At 30.3% G+C, this 14,249-nt stretch overlaps 1 protein-coding gene across 3 annotated transcripts in view; it reads right to left on the reverse strand.

The window, feature by feature from the left end:
- The window catches only part of LOC113550536 (nucleolysin TIAR-like), a 323,070-nt gene that overhangs the window by 92,639 nt on the left and 216,182 nt on the right, over positions 1 to 14,249 (reverse strand). The gene's annotated exons all lie outside the window — the stretch shown is intronic.

Below are 14,249 nucleotides of genomic sequence, written 5' to 3' on the forward strand. Positions count from 1 at the left end.
AAAAAATATTTATTTTTTATCCATTTATATCTCATTTTTTGGTTGAAAATTAAAATTTATTTAAATTTGTATACAGAGGCTATAAATGATTATTAAAAATTATGATTTTTGTTGAATTATTCCAATAGTTTCAGAAATATCGACCACATTTTCGTCGCTGTTTTACGTTCAAGGGGTAAAATGATTTTCAAACATAAACATTTTTATGTTTTTTTTTTATTTTTATCGTTTCGGAGAAACTATTCTCAAATTGAATTATGTATTATAGTATTAGGTTTATCTGTATCATAAGAAAATGCTCATAGTTTAAAATCGATGGTAGTTTACTAGTTTATATGGTTATCATACGATACGACACATAATTGTGATATTATAACCAGATTTTTTAAAATAAAATAGTGTAAATGTAAAATGGTATAGGTACATCAATCTATAAGATTTATTTTTAACGGACACGTCGAAATCGTTAAGACGCGTGACACTTTTAACAGTATACAAAATAATATAACTGCATGTATATAGTGTATGTTATTGATATTTTTGCAGTAAGCGTTTCCAGTCATTTAGGAGGTTTGTGAAAAGTATTAGCCTAATGCGATAAATTATCGACGATAAAACAGGAAATAATGATAAATAAAAATAAAAGTAAGGGGAAAAGAGAAAAACGTCGTATCGTCGGGGAATTTTCATTTTTTCTCTCTCACTTTGACGCTATCAACCGCCCGTGTACCGAAACACGTTAGTAAATGCTTTTTGCACAGGCAGGCGGTGGTAGTACAATATAGATTTTAAGGGTTTAAGTAAATTAATTATTTTAATTACATGCTTTGCGCAAAAAGCGCACTTCTCTGACGAGTGAAAAGGGCGGGTAAGACATGCATATATGTCACATATCGTATGGTAATTTTTCTTTTTATTATTATTATTGTTATTATTATATATAGGATAATATAATAATAATGATTACAATTATTATTATTAAGACGCGTGTGGGTTGCGTGGATGTATAATATGCACGCGTCGAGTAATTTATTTTATTTTTTTAGCTGATATTATTATAATATTTTTTTTCTTTATGGTTATATACGACGCGCCGTTAAACCTTTCCGGTACGCAACAAACGTTACACTGTTGCGCTGCGCGTGCATGTGTGCAACGCCGTCACCACTACCGGTAACACGTGTGACCCCTCCGCCACCTAACCAACGTTGTATACGAACTTACACACACACACACAAGTAGACACACGCCGTGCACGCACGCACACAAACATTCATATACACACACACTTCTACACAATCCCCTCGCGACTCGTTCGCGTTTCGAGCCCTTTGAACAAACACACACACACATACACACCTACCCTCCCCTTGCCACGAATTCAGCGAGCTCAGTTGCCGCCGAGAGCTCACGAGCACTGGGGCTGGAGGAATGGATCTCTCCCCTAAGACTCACGTGCTTTTACGAACATTTCCAAATAAAAACCACCAAACAGATACTTTACTGAAATTAATTTCGGCTACACATGTTATATATTATTATTATGTTGTATGATATATTTTACCGTTACGCTGTGGTATTATTATAACGACGCGGAGTGCTCAGACTACGGGGGTTTTCTTTTTGTAAATATATAATATAATATGTGCGTGTATATATATAATTTAACCGATGGAAATTATATCGATTTTCTTCTTCTTCCATCGAATACATTATAGAGTAGTTATATGTTTAGTATATACTATATAAGTCCACTGAATGACTGGGAGGCCTTTCAACATCCGCAAAAATTAAAAATAAAACACTCGATTACCTACTATAAAATCACTTTTGAACGATAATAATACAATGTTATTATTCAGCGGCCGTGACTAATAATAAAATACGTACATTATTTTTTAAAAAAAAATTAATAAATTGATATATTTTTTTTTTGCTAATGGCATTTAATCACATGTTATATTGACTGATAATATCCAGGATTAATGTTATTTATAATAAAAATTGAATAAATTAAATGCACTTTTGTATTTTTAACATAATTACAATGTGGTAAAAAGGTTATAATAAGGTGCGTAAATATAAATTAAATATAAATGAAAAATATGACTATCATTATAAAGTTACGAGATTCAATTTACTTATGATGATAGATATGCATGTACTTTACCAAAAAATAAATTTAAATTTAAATAAAACCATATGAGCAAAAATTGAAAAGAAACAATAATAATACAACATAAAAACATTGATATTTTATTGAAATAGTGTGTATAACCTCAGATAACGTCGATCCATTCCCATGTCTCCCTCTAAACTAGTAAGTTTGATTGTGTCTTTGAATTTGGGGTCACACATGACTTGTAGTAAACATCTGTTCGGTGGATAACTGGGTCGAGTATCGTAATATGTCATATATTTCCAAATACGTATTATTTTCTATCTTTTTTCCGTATGAGCAAAAAAAAATTTTAAATAGTAGGTAACAATAACTTCCGATGACGAATAACAATTGACAGAGAAAGAAAACAATATCATCATATTAAATGGAACAGAAATTATTGTACCCCTCTAGTAGTTTTATAATATTATAATATTTATAACTGTCCTAGAAAATATAGTACGATTTTATATCAGACAAAAACACCATTTAAGACGAAAATTATACGTAATGCTTATCATTAAGATAACTATCATCTAAAATATAATTAGCCAGTTAGTGTGTATTAAATAAGGTGAATAGTGAATAGAAAAAAAAAGCCTACTAATATATCGTGAGTATTTCGTACTAAATTGATTTTATACAAAATCATTTATTAATTATAATTGTAAATATTATACAGAAATGTACCACCGACCTTTGGCTGCGTAAGAGTGCCAGTATATTCGGTAGATCGAACAATTTAGTTTCCATCTAAATGACTATTATTATATAAATATAAGCGTCCACGTCATTTATCGGGATAATTGTACTGCTCAACAACGTATCCACATCCACGCAAAATTCAGAAAAAATCTTATGCTGAAAGCCAATATTTACGTAGTTTATGATATATATATATATAGTATGTAATATGTATAGTACTTATACAGTTTTATAAGATATTCAAGATTGCACAACACATAGTATGCCTCGGCGTCAGTAAATAAATTGCAAAATGTTTGACTATTTAACGATAAGATTATTCGTTGTAATGATAATAATAATATTATAGACTGTAGAGGATATGTTATACTTTATTCGCTGTATTAAATACATTCGATATCAATTATTAGTTTTGATTTCCGTATTTTTAATAATCGTTTACTCGTTGATTTTAATACACATAATATAATTATTATGTAAGCATGTTATGCTAGTTATTTCTGTTAAATCTATTATAATAACAAAATAAACGTTTAGTTTTTAGTCGCAACACCTTGGTATATAGTAATAAATCCGTTAATGGATTTTTGATATTCTTTGGAATTTCATAAGCCCTCGCGTTCGTTTCGTGTCATTCATCGAGCACTGATCATGGGAAATTCCGAGGGTTCTATATTGTAGCTATACAACCGAGGTAGATAGTACATAGAGGACAGTGTTTTACAGTGAATTTTCTTTAAATTAACGTTTTCTCCAGGTAAATTAAATTTTGTTTTATCAAAAGTTGTGGAACGCAATAATTTATTTACGATGTCTTAACTATTTAAGGAAAAAACTTTGTATAAAAGTATAACTTGTACATTTTTTATAAGTAGGTATATGCAAAAACTTCATTTATATTTTAACCTAGAAAAAGACTCGGTTTAATATACATTTTTTTCAATTTTTCAAACATACGTACTACGCGTGTAGTTTCAGTACCAACACAATCATAATATATTTTATATAGGTACGCAAATATAAAAATATTTGTTTGAAATAAATATAAATGATATGTATTTTGATTCTCCTTAAAATACTTTATAAACTCCTAAAAAATTCATAATATTTAAAATGCGAATTCCATAAATCGATCCGATTGCAAGGATATTATAACAAAATGGTTAGAGTGACGACTGCGATGAAATATATTTTTGATATACTGGCATGTGATAGTTGTTGATCCTTATTCAGAATAAGTATCACATGTTATCGTAAATGTCTGTAAACTAAAGGTTAAAATTGTATAGTTTATGATATTTTTAATACGAAAATATTGCCATCGTACGGGCAAACACCGACTGTAACGCGCAGCCGACTAGACGGTATTGTATATAATATAATACGAGTATTATACATGACGCGTGTATGTAGACATGCACAATAGAACATATACGATACGGACGCGCAAGAGTATCGAAAAACTACCTCGCCAGGTGTGCGTGTGTCTGCCACGGTGTCTGGGCGATACGACGACGATAATTTAACTGTTGCTACTCGTGGACAAGAGTAGACTGATTTTTTGGAGGAAATGCTGTACGGAAAAAAAAATAATAGTTTCTGCAGCCTTCTGGAAATTGTATTCCGACCACCGTCACTTCAGTGGTGTTGGGGTGGTACTATAACGTGTCTCGTTCGACGGACTGCTCGAAACAAAGAGAAAACCAAGCATTCATTTATGGGCGGGGGGTGTAAAAGGTCAAAATAATAATATTCGCGTCCCTCCGCGTGGGATATACTAGTACGCACAAACGTATACAAGCGCACACAGACACAAAAATACTACGAACGTTTGGGGAGGAAATCGGCAACGTCTATACACAGCACCGCCGCCACCGCCACAGCCACCGTCATCGGTGCAATGACCTCCCAACGTTTTTGGGGTGCGCTGCACTAAATGCAGCTGCCGTCGTCGTCACCCTGCTGCTGCTGTTGCTGTAGTCGACTACAACTCTACAGTATAAATATATATGCTATATAGGTATACGGTGCCACTCCGCCACCGTCAACAATAATAATTTTACGGCAGCACGTGAGTCGAAGGTCACAAATACATGAGCCTATTGGTGGGAGAATCATTGTCACCTCCCCTTGGATGATTAAAAACCACAATATAAACCACATCTCAGTTTTCCAAGATTGTAAACAATTTATTTTTTTTATTTTGCATAATATTTATATAAATTAGTAGTTATTCGTCTACTGCGACAACTAAACCAAAAAGTTCTTAAACCTACTATTGGCACAAATCACCTATGTTTATTAAATAATATTAACAATTCATCGCATCATTAATATATATTTTTACCACATTTGATCGTGTTCGATATTTCAATAATAGATATATTATACTGAGATAAGCTTAAAAAATGTATATAATAATAATACATATATTTATATAGGACGTAAAAATAATCATATTTTCTCATAAATACTTCAAATTTTTTTTTATAAATGTCTATGTTTACGGTTTCTCATCACTTTCTCATAGGATAATCTTCTCCGAATAGATGCAGAAGATTTGGAAACTAAGTATTAATTCGTCCCCTCCACCTAAAATACCTTATAGGCGCCCCTGAACACGTCATAAGCGCGGGAAATGCGTGTCACTTTGGTCGGCGGCGGAATTTGTTAAAATATTATGTACGTATATAATATATCACTGTGTACTATGTATATATATATATATGTTACGTGATATACAACGTGGTTAACATATACACGCACATGCATACACACATAAAATATATACATATATATATATATATATATATATATATATATATATAGTATACACATCGTTGTATATATTATAATAGCTTTGTGGACTACAAATAGTAATAATAACAATAATCTAATATTTATTATGCTCTCGCGGGCGTGGCGACGATACGGCGCGTGACCTTTCATTAGCTGGAATGATACTAATTAGTAATTACTAATGATGGCAGTAAAAAAAAAAAAATAATAATAAAAACAAACAAAAAAAAAAACTCCAGAAAATTAACCTTTTCGCGCGACTTTCCGCGACGACGACATCGAAGTCGTCGAGATCCCCACGGGACTTTCCGCCACTGCTGCTGTTACCGCCACGGAGACGGATGTACATCGTCGGCCAAAACGGCGCGCAAAAAATTTTGAAATTCCGGTCGCCGCCAGGTGCGTATTAATATTATAATATTGTATAATATGTACCAAGCACACGCTGTAAATGTTATAATACGAACCGACACACGCGCGCGCATGATTATATATATGATATATTATGTGCACAGCGAACAGATGTTCAACAGTCGATACAGAGGGGGCAGCTGATTACCTGGTGATGTTATACACAATATGTAATGTATAGTTTTGCGTGTGTAAGTGTATTATGGCCTGCCAGACACACTGGCCCGTTATCCGACGACTATATAGGAAAAAAAACGCACGCAGCGAATGCAAGAGAGAGTGATGTAGATGTTTTAGTTTTTAATAATAATTGAAAAAGTGTATCACTATCATGAATATGTATTGTATATTGTGTATTATAATATAAATGTGTGTGTGTACAATAGTAAACTTGAATAAGTCAATTATCGAAATTGAGTGTTTTTTCCCTAGCCCGGCGACAGTAGCAACACCCTGACACTAGGCGTGCATTAAAATCGGAATTAAATTAATTAAAGAACAATAATACGATCGATTATCATTATATGTATTTAAGTTTAGTTTACATATAAAAGAAACTTATCGCACACGGTACTTAAAACATTGTTTAGTATAGTAAATGAAGACATTGTAAAATAAATTCCAGAATTATTCAATTTTCTTTATTCTTCCGAGTGTTTGAAAATATTCGGTTAAAAATATTGTCAAAGCTTTTGTTTCTTTAGTGTAAACACATACATATTATGAAACAGAATACAGGAAAAAATGTATACATTTACTCGAGGTAGGTACTAATGATTCTTAATGATATCAATATAATATTAATGTAAGCATATTGATCATAATTATTAATAATAATATATTTTATTAAATTGATTTGTTTTTAGTAAGGTTTAAATTTAAAATTTAAAACATTTAAAAAATAAATTATTAATAATATTATATCTATGGTTCACAGCTAATAATTATTGTCAATGAGACTGAAATTAGCTTTTTGCAAAACGAAGTATACAATATTATGGATTTATCAAACGCAATCAGCTGAGCTCATCTGGTTATAGCAATATTTGATTTTTATTTCAGTAAAAATTTAAGTTAAATGAAAAATATGACGGTTGCAATAATCAACAATGTTTTCATAGTTATTTTGTTAATTGATGTTGCACAGTGCGGTATATTCACCTAAATTTAGGTACTCGTAAAAAAATATGATCGATTTAATTGACTTTCGACCACTTATCGCAATCTATTCCAATGACACAATTGCAATTTAATGGCATTGGTTATAGAAGAAAAACGTTCAAAAGTTACACTGACCCTTTATAGTAAAAGTAGTAATTCATCAGAAATACATGTTACTTTATAAAAATTATAATGTTTACATTTAGACAATCATTTTGGAAACTATAGTGTTGTGAGTTCAATAGAATAAAATGAGATTTATTATAGATTAGTTATTTCGGCGTTATACCGAACCTAGATCATAAAAATCTGCAAGTAGTTTTGTTAAGGAAATATAAAATGCAGGTTTTTTTTTACTATAAACGGGATGGAAATACTATTTTCTTTGCAATTGGAAGATCGAAGTGATGTTGAAGAAGATATTATTCAGATTAGAGAGGAAAGTTTGTACAGAAAATAAGTTCTGATACTCCTTACTGTTGTACAAATTAAATGATAGTATTATATTATGTCTTATGAAGTTATCTATAATGCGAATTATATTATTTTTAACACTATAAAAATGTGATAAGTGATAATAGTGATAGATTGAATTGAACCGTTAGATCACATAATAAGAAACACACTAAACATTATTTTTATTACATAATGATATACAACACGCCAGTATTAAAGTGCACGGTGTTTCGTCTCACGTGTGCCGAGTCGTGCGCAAACCAGCTGATTTCAACTCACGCGAAACATTCGTCACTGCGGCATCCACGTCGCTGTGCATATATTTTTAATAATATTATTATAGGTACATAATATTATATAAAAAACCAACGCAGCCAACGCGTCGTCTTGGAAGTCCCGCGTTTCTCCCCTCGGGATTCTCGTAATTAAATAAAGTCCAACCAATAAAAAGGGACGAGTAAAACGGAGCGAAGAAAAAAAAGCGAGAGAGAAATTTGGAACGAGATAAAATACATTCGAGGAAGCGTCGGTATACATTATATGCTTGCACCCACTATATACAAGTATATATTATTATTATTATTATTATTATAGCGGCGTTGGTGGTGGAGGGTGAAAACAGACGTGATGGTTTTCTCGGGTTATCGAACGGCAGAGTGGCAAACGTGAGTAGTGGGCATACATTTCGTATGCAAAACCGGTCTCGCACGCCTATCGACAGCAGCGGTAGCGGTGCGATAATTTTTAACGTCGAAACGGTAAAGACCTATCGGTGCAGTGGTAAAGTGTAGTTTTGGCTCTGCTCTTCTGTGACGACAATAAAAGATAATGATGCATACAGTTATAATTATTATTTTTATTATATTATTATACTTGGATTCTGTGTGCGCTCTAATAATATATACACACATACGTTTTACATGTTATACAACATGTATGTTTTTTATTGAATACCTAAAGAATTTAGAGTTTGAAACGCTTTAATTGTTTTTACATAAGACAGATGAATAATTAAGATAATCTGCACCCCTGATCTGAGTTTCTATTACCTTTTCAATGTGAAATAAAACAAAAATCTAAAGACATTTATTTTGCCTGTATTGTTCCAACTAATTAACCATTCCCAGTATGTTACACACATACACACTCCGAATAGGAGATATCTACATATAAACGCATTCAATATTTTTCTAAAAATATGATTTTTGAAAGATTCAAAGTGAAAGTATTTTGTAGAAAAATAAAAATTAACATTACATAATTGGAATATTTCATTAACGTATATTATTTGTTCATCGGTTAGATTGAAAAACAAAACCTAACTATTTTCATAGTATACATTATACATATATATATTGTGTTATAATTATAGTACAAGTAACGTATGTTGTTGGATTCAAATAAATATATAATATATGTTATTTATAGAATCATTTTTCTCAAGCACTTTATTTATAAGGTTCATGCTTATTACTAAATACAAGGTAATTTATTGATTAAAGTATTTTTACAATTTTTACTTTTTTTTGTATTAAAATACAAACCGATTATAAATTGTAGGATTTATAATATCACCTAAAATGTCTATAAAGATTAAGACTATAGATCTATAGTTATACTTTTACCAAAATATTAAGTAATTTAAAAACTAGGTAGCTATTAGATGCATAACAAAAATATATATTTTCAAGAGCATAAAAACTTAAACCAAACGTTATACAATTTTCATTTTTACATGACAACTCTTAGTCGTTCTGGATATAGCTTAATTTAAAATTAAATACTACGATAAACTCAACCAATAAACGTCTTTATAAACGATTTGTGATAAATAATAACAAAAAAAAGTATAAAGTTTATTTACAAAAGATATTAAAATAATAAATCTAAGCTCACATTTGAAAAAAATCTGAGTATGCATAGTATAAAGTAATCTAGCAAAGGATACTAATAAAAAAATATTGTGTTTGCCCAAAATAATAATAATAACAATTAACGGTGTAATAGTAATATGATATAAAAAAGGCCATGTACGCTTTTATTACAAAAAATCTAGCTATTAGCATTTATATTACGTTGGATTCTTTTGAGCATTATTTACCTGTGGTAAATAGGCTAATGGACGATGAATATTGCGAGTGGAAGCTCCCAATCACAGTATGTTTCTTATTTTTGTTTTTTTTTTTCAATTTTTTTTTTTTAAGTTTGTAGGTATCGTGCCAAAACTAGTTTATATTATTTTGTTGTTTTATTTGTTGATAAAAAAAAAAAAAAAAAACTTTTACGTGACAGGCAGGAAAAAATAATTCGTAATTGAATATATTATAATAAGTTTGTTGGTTAAGTTATTAATGTATTTTTCGAAAGTTTGTGTATTCAGTGCTCATAATAGATGTCACATCGCCGGAAGAAGTTGTTTTATTACAACGTCCCAACGTGAATTAGTTAAACAAAATTTTTCGCTTTTTCTCCCCTCACTCTTCAGCTTACGGACTTGGCCACTTGGGTTTCTGTAATATAACGTCCGAGAAACCTTGGCCCGTCTCGAAACTTTTACGAAACAAAACTTCAGACATATAAAGGGACTAGTTGGCCAGTTTTATACTTAGCTCCTTTGAGAATTCAAGTCCTGTCCTGAAACTCTGTTAAACGGTGGTAAGTAACCGAAGGAATCCACATTAAATAAAAAAAAAAAAATATAATTTAGAATATTTAAAGCGTTCATTACCTAACGTGATTAAATTATATTTACAGAAAACAAAATTTAAATAAATGTTTACTTATTTAATGTCTTACTGTAAGAAATTTTATCGGCGGTAAAACAATATTTATATAAAATTAAGATTGATAATATGTAAAATGTTTTAATGACCAACACTTATCTGACTGTCACTGTTGTATCCTTTGTTTTATACTACACAATTATTATAGTATATGTTTGAGTTTGTTCATTTAACGTAGCTTATAAAGCAGAATTATAAAAAATATCTATATTAATTTATATTTAACATAAATATTTATATGAAATTGGAAAAAAATAATTGTTTAACTATATTCAGCTTTGTTAAAAAAAAACAAATAATTATTATTGTTTTGAAAATATACACGATCGTAAAACATTTTGTATGCGTTTCTCGTGTTTTATTAGTACAGTCAATATGTATAAACCCCTTTTAAACTAACGTTAAGTATATTTTACAGGTATATACAATTTTACATACCTTTTATATATTTAGTGATTACACTATGTATAGTGAAATAGTCTATGCAACTTATTTTGTTGTCTGGGATGAAATATATTTGTATTCAAGACCAATATTGGTTTTACTAGAGTTTTTACTCATATATTTTATATTCAGTACTCTTACTCGGAGTTAAGTTACCTATAGTGGGATAAATTCAAGGGCAAAAACTAAAAAAAACGTATCACCGATTAAAGTACATTATGGCGCGCGCTTATATTCAAATGGGCTCATGTATGCCTTCACCTGGCGCTCAAGGGACATGTATTCCATTCACGCTCCACCGAGCCATCCAACGACTAGACAGATGGTGCTGCAATTACTGTGCGACGCGAACCGTTTGCTGTTTATTAATATAATTATTTTCTGAATTATATTTCATATGAAATTTTAATGTTTTTGTATCAAAAAATTCAACCGAATACTGGATAAGTTATAACAACAGCAAACATCTAAACTATCAGATTATTATTTTAAAGTACCATTATATTCACTAATATAAATGATTTAAACTTAAATATCATACCAATAAAAAAATAATATTTTTCAACTACAGAAAAAAAGTATGTACCTATCTAACTGTCTCATTTAAGAATATAATTCAATTTTAGTTTAATATAGAACTCGAATATATAATTAAAAAATTAGAAAAATTAAAATTAATTGACCTGTTTCATTTTGTTGCATAAAAAAAATATCAAAATATATTATATTAATTATTGTACTTTATATTTTATAGAAATCCAACACTATTAATACTAATTTAAATAAAGTTATGTGATGTTTTTTTTGTAGTTATTAATAGTTATATCAGGTAATAAAAATTTATAAAAATGTACAGAAACGTTTATTGTTAACCTAATTATACTCAAAATAGCTCTAAAAAAACTACCACTCATTTCAAATGTAGTGCCACTTAGTTTTAAAATTGTTTTCGTACGTTTTTTTTTCACGAAATTGCCATCTGGTATCTTCTAATTTCCATACAAAGTAGCCTATTATCGTAGCTTAAAGTTATTAAAAATTAGCTTGTTCGATGTCATTACAGCCCGTAACTGTAATTGTAATTTCTTTCTTTTATTTTCACTAAACATAATCCCATACAGAAACTCTGTGCAGATGACTAAACTATGAGAGTTATATCTCGAAACCGGCTCGAAAAAGAGGGTGCAAAAATCAATATGCTGCGAGGGGCAGGTGTACCTACACAGTTTTTTTGTATTCGCCGTTTTTTGACCCCGGAGGGAATCTAGCGTCATTAAACCCTCTCCCTTTTAGCAACTGTGGATGTCCCCGGATGAGAAAAATTTCACTGTCTGGTTCTCATTGAAAAAATAATAATGGAACCATGAAAATAAATGAAGGACCCAATCGATTAGCTTAATCGACTTCATCATATTAAGTTAGTTTATAAAAGGCATTCAAATCATTTAGTAACCACCTTCCCAAATCTAAAATCTATAAGATATCTATATATTATATATAAATCTATAATCTATATCCACCTATAACAATTATTGTTAGTTGATAAAAATGAATACTTAATTAGTATTATTCACAAATATAAAAAAAAAAAATAAAACAGTAATTTGACGTACAAAACGATTATATTTGTTCTTGTATTTTGAAATATAGGAATTGAGTCAGTAATATTTTTTAAAAATATTGAATATGTTTTTTCACCGAGTTGATGGGTCTAGAGTTAATTATGTTTTTAATATCAACAATTAAATAAAAGAGGTCTGTATAAAAGAAGTTTTAAAATTATTTTTTTTGTGTAATTGTTCCTGTTGTAAACTTGTATACAACTAATTATACAATCAAGTATCAAAACGAGTTTACTAACGACAAGAATTTATAAAAAACATAATATATAAATATGTTACAAATAGAATATAACTAAAAATAATCAACAGTTAACAACTGAATATAACTTAATAAAGATAAGAACTAAATAACTGATAGTTCTTACTGTTTTTTTATATTATTAATTAATATATTCAGTAGAAAAAATAATACCTATAATAAAATACTATTTATTTACAACTTATTTAATATCTATATCATTTCGACATAAATTATCATATCAAAAAGTATAAACTTGTAATTTATAAATTGTAAACTTTCTTCGATATATTTTAATTGTGATTATTAAGTTACAATAAGTATTCTAAATAACTACGAAATAATACCATAGTTGTATAATATAATTAAATTATTAATTATGAATGATTTTAAAGTTTTCAACAGTGTACTAAGGAAATTTTCTGTTATACAATATGAAACACACTTTTGTAAATGCATTAATTAATCATTCAAAAACAAAATACAAGAAAGGTAAAAAGATTAATATACAAATCATTGCACCTACTACTAACAACGGTACGTTTTAATTAATCTACGGTGTTGACATTTTAACATTATTACCTACATAAAATAAACTTGGACTCTGAAAACAAAAACACAGAATATAATAAAGTTTACATCGTTTGTCCGATATTACGCCTATGACTATAGTCTAGGGAATAAAAAGTTGTTGGAAATAAACTTAAAACAACTTTTTCTGTATCTATATATATTTAAATATATGCATCAAAATATCAAATTATAAATGTTATAATATGTGTCAACCAGAAAAATAGTATTATTCAACTTTTACTTAATATACATTGTATCAAACACACACGCGACTGCCACACCGGAAACCCATAGATAAGGTAAGCAAAATCCATGAAAATAACAAAGACCTAACCCACACACTTCTTTGTAACCAATTTTTTGTGGTTTAATAGTATAGAGTCGTATGTTTAATACGTGGTGTCATGTCGTCCAATTTAGACGTCGACGACCACGACGTCGGGAGATACGTTTTAGGAATTTCGGAGTAGTTAAACGAAGATTTTTCGTCTCGCCGGCCGGCGAGACACCCGACGGAAAACCGTTACGAAAACAACGAGCGGCGGCGTCGACGACGGCAGCGGCGGTGGCGGCGGTAGCGACCGGTGTACCCCGCTCCACGACGCCGCCGCGCAAGTATATAATACCACTACTACTACTACCACCACCACGGTAGACGGCGATACCGGCAGCTGTTCCGGTCGCGTGGCGTTGGCGGCGCCCGCTCGAAATTATCGCCGAGACCGTAGAAAACGTACATTTATAATATTGATGATACCTATAATCGGACGATGGTAAATTTTGACCGTAATAGCGTCCGTGCTTATAATATTCGACGACCAACCACGAGTGATAACCACGGACTGCAGCGGGTAATGATACTACGGTAGTATAATAATAATATTGTAATAATTTGT

This window comes from Rhopalosiphum maidis, chromosome 1, assembly GCF_003676215.2.
Source record: "Rhopalosiphum maidis isolate BTI-1 chromosome 1, ASM367621v3, whole genome shotgun sequence".
In the NCBI taxonomy this organism is placed as follows: Eukaryota; Metazoa; Arthropoda; class Insecta; order Hemiptera; family Aphididae; genus Rhopalosiphum; species Rhopalosiphum maidis.